This window comes from Primulina eburnea, chromosome 7 (assembly GCF_022965805.1).
Source record: "Primulina eburnea isolate SZY01 chromosome 7, ASM2296580v1, whole genome shotgun sequence".
NCBI lineage: Eukaryota > Viridiplantae > Streptophyta > Magnoliopsida > Lamiales > Gesneriaceae > Primulina > Primulina eburnea.
This window is the reverse complement of record NC_133107.1, coordinates 36,762,420-36,771,344: the sequence shown is the minus strand read 5'-3', so window position 1 is coordinate 36,771,344 and position 8,925 is coordinate 36,762,420.

Here is an 8,925-nt window from a genome sequence, read left to right as displayed (position 1 = left end):
ATTTATAAGCTCCAACACTGATATATACGTTAGACACAAGAATATGACCGTTGGGAATGTTTATGTACTGTTTCAGGAAGTGCAACGGTCAAATTCGTCTTGCTGGAAAATTTCCCGACTGGTCAACTCTGGTCAACTCAACTGGTCAATCAGTTCAACTGGTTCAGTTGGACTGGTTCGGTTCAACTGGTCTGGTTCAGTTCAACTGGTTAATTTCAGCTGGTCTGGTTCAACTGGTCTGGTTCAGTTCAGCTGGTCTGGTTCAACTGCTCTTCAGCTGGTCTGATTCAGTTCAACTGGTTCAGTTGGTTGGTCAACTGGTCAGCAGCTGGTTCAGTTTCAGCTGGTGTGCTGAAATCAGTCTAGCTGATTTCAGTTTGTGCAGAACCAGTAGCTTCATCGTCAATTATCAGCATCGTAAGCTTCGATTCAGACTTTGACTTATAAGAATGATTTGTAGATCTTTGTCTTATCTTTCCAACGCATACTGAATCGCTTCGTTTCGATAACCGAGCTAAGAGATATGACCAAAATACCGCAGCTGCTCAAACCCAACTGATTGTTGTTTTCGTGCAGTCAGTTCGTCACTTCAGCGATCAGTTAGCCCTTCATAACATTCGATTTTGCCCAACTGAAGTGAAATACGACTTGTTCCAAATTGAGTTTTCTGATCAGTCCAGTTGGCGGATTATCGTTTGGATCATCCAGCTGAGAGATATCATCAAAATACAGAAGCTTGCCAGAAATTCAGTTTGTGCAGAATTCAGTTTCAGCTTGCTTCTTGTGTTTGCAACTTCACACTTGAGTAATATGTTAGAAACACAATAACAAGTTTTGTTAACATCAAAATCAAGATTACGAACATGAAATGTTCCAACATAAACCTTTGAATATGACCCTGGACAGTGGCTGGAAAAATTCGACAAACCCTCCATGTAACTCCTAGGCACTAAGCTCTTGGTCCCAACTACTGAGCTAATGGGTACATCACCTAAACACCCTTGTTGGACTCAAGGCCTAACTCACCAAGACCTTCTGGAGCAGCCCTAGTTGCCTTACTGACCAAGAAATCTGCCCACGCAAAGCACTCGATTAACCTCTCCAAAAACAAGTTACCTGAGCCCCCCCTCAACTAAACCCCTTCGATCTGCTCCTGGAACAAGACCAGCTGTTCCCATCCCCCTCCACCCTACCACGACCAAAGAGAGTCAGCTACAAGACTCGTATTGAGCCATGCACAGCTGTCAAACCAAAATATCTAGATCTCATCCTCAAACACCCTCACATACGCTAGACCAAACAAGTTCCCTTCGAGCTTGGAAAACTCGAATCTCCAGCAACTAAACATCATTATACACAGCCTGCACAACCCTCTAGCATCCCTAAATTGACAGCCCCTTGCACATAAATATGAAAAACGTGAGAGAACAAAGAAAGACATGCATTTGCTTAAACATAAACCGACGACGAGGGACACACATGCATATATCGAAAGATTTACATGCTTTCATAGAACTTTGATACCTATTATCAGCGAGAATGATTCTCAATGAAAAGAACATGCGTGCCTGGTAAATATTTCGCAAGAAAACCGAAGAACGAGCGTCGGGAATTAAGCCGGAGAATTATTTGTTGCAAGAACAAGTGATTGCCGAAGCTTCTCAGCTGTGGGTCGTGCTGAAACCTAGAGGGAATGCAGCTGGGGGAGGGTGTCGGCTGAGTGGAGGAAATTTTTTGGTTTAGTGTGTGGTTAAGTAATAATTATCTAATTAAATAATAGGTTATGGGCCCTAAGTTAACATTTAGAAGTTTAAAAAGAATTTTGAGCCCAATAAACTTAAAATTAGGCCCATTAAGTTAAACAGACACCCGAAAAATATTTGGTTTTGTAAGTTCTTGAAAATATTAGCTGAACCTCAAAAAGTCTCCCGATTCGATAAAATTTACGTACCACTGAAAAAATATGCTCTGGCAGGTAAAAATACCCAACAAAGCTCATTTCTTGAAAAATACCTTTAAAAAATCTTATATTAATTAATAAAATTTAATCGTGTAATAAAAATAATTTTCCTGATAATTCTCTGTCTCCGATCCTCGAAATGCACTTAAAAATCTTTAATGCATGAAGCTTTAAAATTTCATGAAATAAATTCTATCATGCAATAATTATGCATAAAAATAATTAAACATATAATTAAAATAAAAATCTTAAATTGCATGCATTCAGGTGACGTGAATTAAATTCCTATGCATAAAAATAATTAAACATATAATTAAAATAAAAATCTTAAATTGCATGCATTCAGGTGACGTGAATTAAATTCCTGGACCTTACACATTAGATCATAGTAAGAGCGTCTAGTAACATCGCCTCATGATCCTCTAGGTATCGCTGATAGTACATGCAAGAACCTCAAGTCATGGTTAGAATACTGTACGATCTTTTCAATATATATATCAGAATCGAATCTGCAACCATTGGTACATTGAGAGTTGTATATGAATTCGATAACAATATAATTTATCTTTGAGTATAATAGTAGCATGATATGTGCAATTAAGAAAACATCATTCCCTAAATCACATTTCTCGCTCTGACCAGAGACTTCTTGTACTATTAACTCATCAAATCATATAAGATATGTTCATCAGTAGGCAAACGTTGAATCATCGACTACAATATATTTGCTCCTATGTATTTCGTAATTACACCCAACCTCGCCACCTTATAACGATCAACGGAGTCGGTGAACGGATCAAAGTGCATGCTAGTATGTATAGCTCCTACATTGTCCCGGGTCAAAAGACTAATAGTATACAACCATAACCACAGATTATTCCACTCGATAAGTGAGAACCACTTGGACAATTTGAGGGAGGGTTGTTCAGTGCATCATCAAATGATCACTCATCTATATGAATGGACATCTCCAAACCGTTGCCAATGAAACATGATGTTTATATCACATATGTTAATATCAAGTTCAAGCGATATTTATCCTTATTTTAGGTGACTGATTCGACTAGGAACCTATTTAGAATGTACATACTCTTACTTATGAGTTTCATTATCTTACGTTACGAAGCAGACCACGTGTTACCTGCTGTATATTCAAGGACTTTATCTATGCAGCTTGCATGGGTATACATATAAAGTGTAATGCCATAATTGAACAAAATCATAAAATATTATTAAAATAAAGATCGTTTTATACTATAGTCAACAAAAAATTAAGCCATAAGTTGACTTGTTGGACACCTACTCTAACATATCAGCCATGTTGGTACCATGCGGAGACTCTTATTCCTGCTCTTTGTAGTGGAATATAATAACGAATCTTTTTTCTTTAGCGCCTATCGACATTACAAAGCATATCGAGAAAAGAGAGAAGGTATGGGCGCTTGCGCTTACATTTTCTAGTGTTTATTGACAAAACTTTATCTAATGGATGAATATAACTGTGCAACATAGAGTTTTTTCAAGGGGCATTCTGAATGTTATATACGAAAAATTGACGAAGGTTGAAAGAAATTTATGTGGTTATTTGTTCGCCAACTACCTTATGAGGTTAGTTTTCCTCGGAATCCACAAATTAATCTTCTCAAATGGCCATTATTTGGAGCATGACCTAAATATTTTGGATCAATATTGGACACAAATTCGCCAAAGATTTGCTGGTCTTGACATTAACGAACAACTACTTACAAAATTTGTTACTCACATGACTAATGTCGTCAATATTGTTAATAATAAGTAGAGATAGAGCGCCGCCTGATCAAAATATCTAAGAAATGAAGTGTTGGTTGGGTAATCTAATTTTGTTGGTTGGTTTGTTTTGGTAATTTAAAATACATGCACGAATTTTCATATATACGTGCGGGAAAACAAATAATCAAAAAAATGGATGTATATATGAAATGTCTGCTTATTCGTTTTGCTTAAAATGTGCAAGATTTTTCTTTTGACACCCTTACTAGCATCGGCCGAACACTTGCATAAAATAATTAATGTACTTTTGACGTCATTTTTAAATAACACAACCAACTGACATTTAAAAATCCAAAGGAAATAGTTTAAATCATAAAACCGTCAAATATTTTACCAACCTAAAAATATTATTTGAAAAGTATAGCCCATACTATAACCTCTAAAAAACACCTCATAAAGATAAATAAAAGTCATAAAATATCTTTGACAAATTCTTAAAATCATAAATTATAACTAGTGCGGAAAACTAGCGTCGGTCCTCGGGTTATGTGCACCTTCAGTCCAGTCAGATCAACCATCAAGACCTCCATAAACATTATTATCATAATCACCTGCATCAATCATATCTAGTGAGTCTAAAGACTCAACACGCCATATTTTTGATACCAAATAATACGTATAAAAATCACATACAACAGTGAAAATACTTGTACTTAAAATACCGTTTTCATGAATATGCTTTAACTTCAAACATGAACAATTTCATAAATATTTTCATGATGCATAAACTTTAAATAAAATCATTTTCATGATGCATAACTTTTTTATAAAAGCATTTTCATGATGATGCATAACTTTAAACATAAACATGTCCATAAACTTTTCGTAAACATTTTCGTAAATATTTTCATATCAACATATTCATATTTGTATTCATATTCGTATCGTGTTTGTTGAATTTAGATCGTGATTGTGACTCGTATTCTTAAACGCATTGGGCGATGGATCCATCTACATGTAACCACAGTACTGAGCGGCGGGGACACCGACAACACTCTCACCGGTCAACTGGACCTTGGCCTATCATATCCTCATATGGAAATGCGATCTTCGGGGCTCCTTCGGGGGCATTCTCCAATAAATGGGTTCCCTCTGGGGCCTTATCCCGTAAATGGGCTCCCTCTCGGGCCTTCTCCCCTCACGACATCCCCATTCATATTATTCTATCATTATATTCATATCAATGGAAACACGATCGTCGGGCTCCCACTAGGACCATGACCGTCACGGTATCTTCACCATATTTAGTCACAATCATTTCACGTCCTTCAACATTTCGTATTTCCATCACTTAATAAAAACATGCATATAATATCGTTTTTCTTTAAAACCAAGCATTCAACATATCTTTTAAATGTCCATAATAAATCAAAAAATTCATAAACATTTAAAATAACATTTTAATATATAAAAATCTTAAAAGCCATAAAAGTTTTAAAATAAACATTTTTAACATCATAAACATTTAAAATAAACATTTAAGTCATAAACATTTAAAATAAACGTTTTAACATATTAAATCATAAAACATTAAATATGTTAAAATCTTAAAAATCCATAAACATTTAAAATTTACATAATATAAGCATCCATAATCATTCAAAATAATCATATTAGCATATAAAACAGCATTCAGGACACTGTCATGACGTTTACTAATTTTTAGGTGTAAAAAGACCATTTTACCCCTGGGCATAAAATTTCACGTTTTAAACTTTTTCTTAATTACGTTGACTCTAAAATGTCCCACTAATTATTTAAGCTTACATGAATTTTCTAATATTTTTATTTAGCTTAAATCAATGACTTTTAAATTAATCTTTAAATAAGACGTATTACTGCGTTTTAATTCCGAATTAAACAAAAAATTAATATAAAATTCTCAAATTAAAAAATTAGACTTTTACTAATTATTTGAGTTATATATAATTTTTCATAATTTTATTACGCATAAAACTAGGCATTTCAATTAATTCCTTAATTAATGTATCCTACGGCGATAAAATCACAGATAAATCCAAAACTCGTTATTTTGATCCCAAACTTTAAACATAACATTTTTATTATTTATTCTACTTTTTCTAAGTCATGAGCCACACCCATGGACCCATGGATTCATTTTTAGCCTTTTAATTTTTGAAATAGACACCTTATCGAACACACCGAGCCATCTCCTAATTTACTCGAGCCACGCCCGAGCCACTAATCGAGCAAAACTTGCACAGTAAAATCCCCAATAAAAATTTGATTTTGTATGCTCAAAATTAATCGCAAGTATACAATGTCAAGTAATAATATAGTGTACAAGAGTACGAGTATCGTTCCATTGAAGACTGTGTTTAACAATTATTATTTTCAGTTATTTAACATTTAGCAACGAAAATTGAGTTGTGTGATTATTCCTACTATGCTCAATGAAATATGCAAATAAAAAAGGATTCAACAAGTAATGAATGAGAATTTATATCTAAAATGATTGAGTAAAATTCAATGAGAAATAGATTTGTTGGGAATCTCAGTTCACCTACCCCTCGTTAATTTATTAATTCGTTCGATCGTGATCTACGCTTCCGACAGGATTTCCTATTCTATGGAACACTCTCTCTCGAGCTATGCCAAACTAATTCGACTCAATGAAGTAATTAAATGTCTTTAATTATTTATCAAGGGTGAACCACATTTAGATTTATGAAATCCCCTAATTTTCGTCTCTTAGGACTATGATTATCGGCACGTATCCAATTTCATATATCTATGTAAATTGTAAATCCGCGGATTATACTACTCGATCCTATCACTCGTTATTCTCTCGAACTCACTCGTGATATGAAAACGTCATTAAAGTTAGTTACGCTTTAATGACACGATAAAATAATAGTATAATCAAGAATCACACAACAATCGAATATAAATTAATTCAAATCAAAGTTCGGGGTAGGATCCCCTTGAATCCCAACAAATATAAGAGTTAGCTACTGAAATTCATAATTAAACTAAGCAAAACAATGTTTAAAAGATAACAACTAAGTTAGAAATACTAGAATTGACGAAAAACGCGAATAACGGTGCCCGGAAAGCTTCGAATCTTCAATCCAAGCTTGAATTCCTCTCCAAGGCTTGCGGCAGCTCAAGAATAATGTCTGAATCTCTCAAAACGTCCAAAAACGTCCACCCATATCAGCCATCCTCCGAAATAAGGAAAAAAATCGAATGCAAAATCTTGCCAAAATTAGGTGGCGCTCGGGCGGTATAAAAGTACCGCTCGAGCGCCACACCTTCTGTAAACTTGCTCGGGGTGTGCGGCATTCGCGCTCGGGCGGTAGAAAACTACCGCTCGAGCGCCAACTCTTCTGTAGCTTGGCCTTTGTAAAGCATCTCTCGCGCTCAGGCGGTAGAAAATTACCGCCCGAGTGCCGACCTTTCTGTCGAGTTGTGGACTTGATCACATTTCGCGCCCGGGCGGTAGAAAATTACTTCTCGGGTGCCGCTCATTCTGTCCGTTGCCTTCTCTTTTGTACACTTTGCTCCATTTTTTGGTTTTCCGGCCACTTTTCCTGCAAATTCGTCATGCCCGAGTGAGATATGATAAAATGCAAATGTTTACTCTAAAATGAACAGAATGTGATTGAAATAAACGTATGCACAATGCAAAACACACACAGACCAATGCAATAAAACACGTAAAAACCACACCTATCAACCCCCTCATACTAACCTTTTGCTTGCCCTCAAGCAAAATAGGTTACAAACCACAACCAAAATACGAAACAAACACCGAATGAAAGAATTAGAATAACGAAACTGATGGTGAAGTAGCAAACTGACATCTCCACCTCAGCGGGTTTGTGAACCACATCCAATTAGCCAAATCACAACATTCATTAATACCCCTTTTCAAGCACCTTATATCATTTTGATTTGACTAGAAAGTGTGGTCGTGTGTGTGCTGTGGGTCTCACTAGACCGTGTTTCAGACAGTTTTATTCGCAAATCATGCGAGTTACTAAATCAATAGTTCAATGCAAGTTTCCCTATCCTGAGTTCTGTTTCTAGTTGTGACCAACAAGTGAACACAAAGCGGCAAAATTTCAAGGTTGTACACCAAGAATTTGGGAGTCAATATCATGAGGTTTCAAACGGCTCAAAAAAGATGGGACGTACACTGATCATTTTCATTATGCACTTGTCAGAATTTTCACCTGACATTCCTCAACACCTTACATCTCCATTTATTTAGCCTTGGGATAGGATTTCATCCCTTTTTGGCTCCCCCACACCTTACATTCCCTTTTTTCATTCACAACACTATTATTTTTAAAATTTTTTTTAGTGCATAATTTTTCAAGTGTATTCCCTAGGTTTTGAGTATATGGAACGTTTGTTTATTTGGCTTAGGGATAACTCTTGAGGTATTGTGCACAATTGGGACGAAAATTATTTCGGTGGACTCAAGTAATCTAGTCTACTTCATGTCACTGGTCGGTCACAACTGTCAACAAAAATTCACTCAAGTTCGACTTGCATCTCATGTTTTTTCAGTTTCTCCCACAGATTCTTAAACTCGACTGTCGTTTACACTACTAATAACACCCACTATGTGCGCATAGGAAAATTTTCAATTCACTGGGATATTCATAACGAGTGATAGGACTAAGTAATATGCAGTTCGTTTAACCCAAAATCATCACTGGCTATCAATTTGCTAATGTCACCATCACTGATACTCATGCAAGACAAAGACGAACGCAAACAAATAAGAAGATATACGACGACCCCCTCATACTAGACGTGTGCAATGTCCCCATTGTATAAAAGAGTCAAACACAGAAATGCAAACACAAATGCAGACTAATAAACATGAAAGTTAAAACATGCTAGACATAAACAACGGTGAGAAAGAAAAACAGAAAAGCGGCAAAGAAATAAAAGTGCGAAGAAGGGGAAACAGTAAACTCCCCTGGTCAAGACTCGTCGTCGTGCTCAGGTGGTGGCACTTCGGAAGCGTCCCCCTGCTGAGAATAATCATACTGGAACTGGAATGGGGGAGGAGGTAGCGGAGTCGGTGGAATGGTCGACGGGTCAACGCCCCCGCGCACAAGCAAAGTGCGCATCATGGAGTCAAGGTGAGACAAATGGTCCGTGACGTAAGAGTTGAA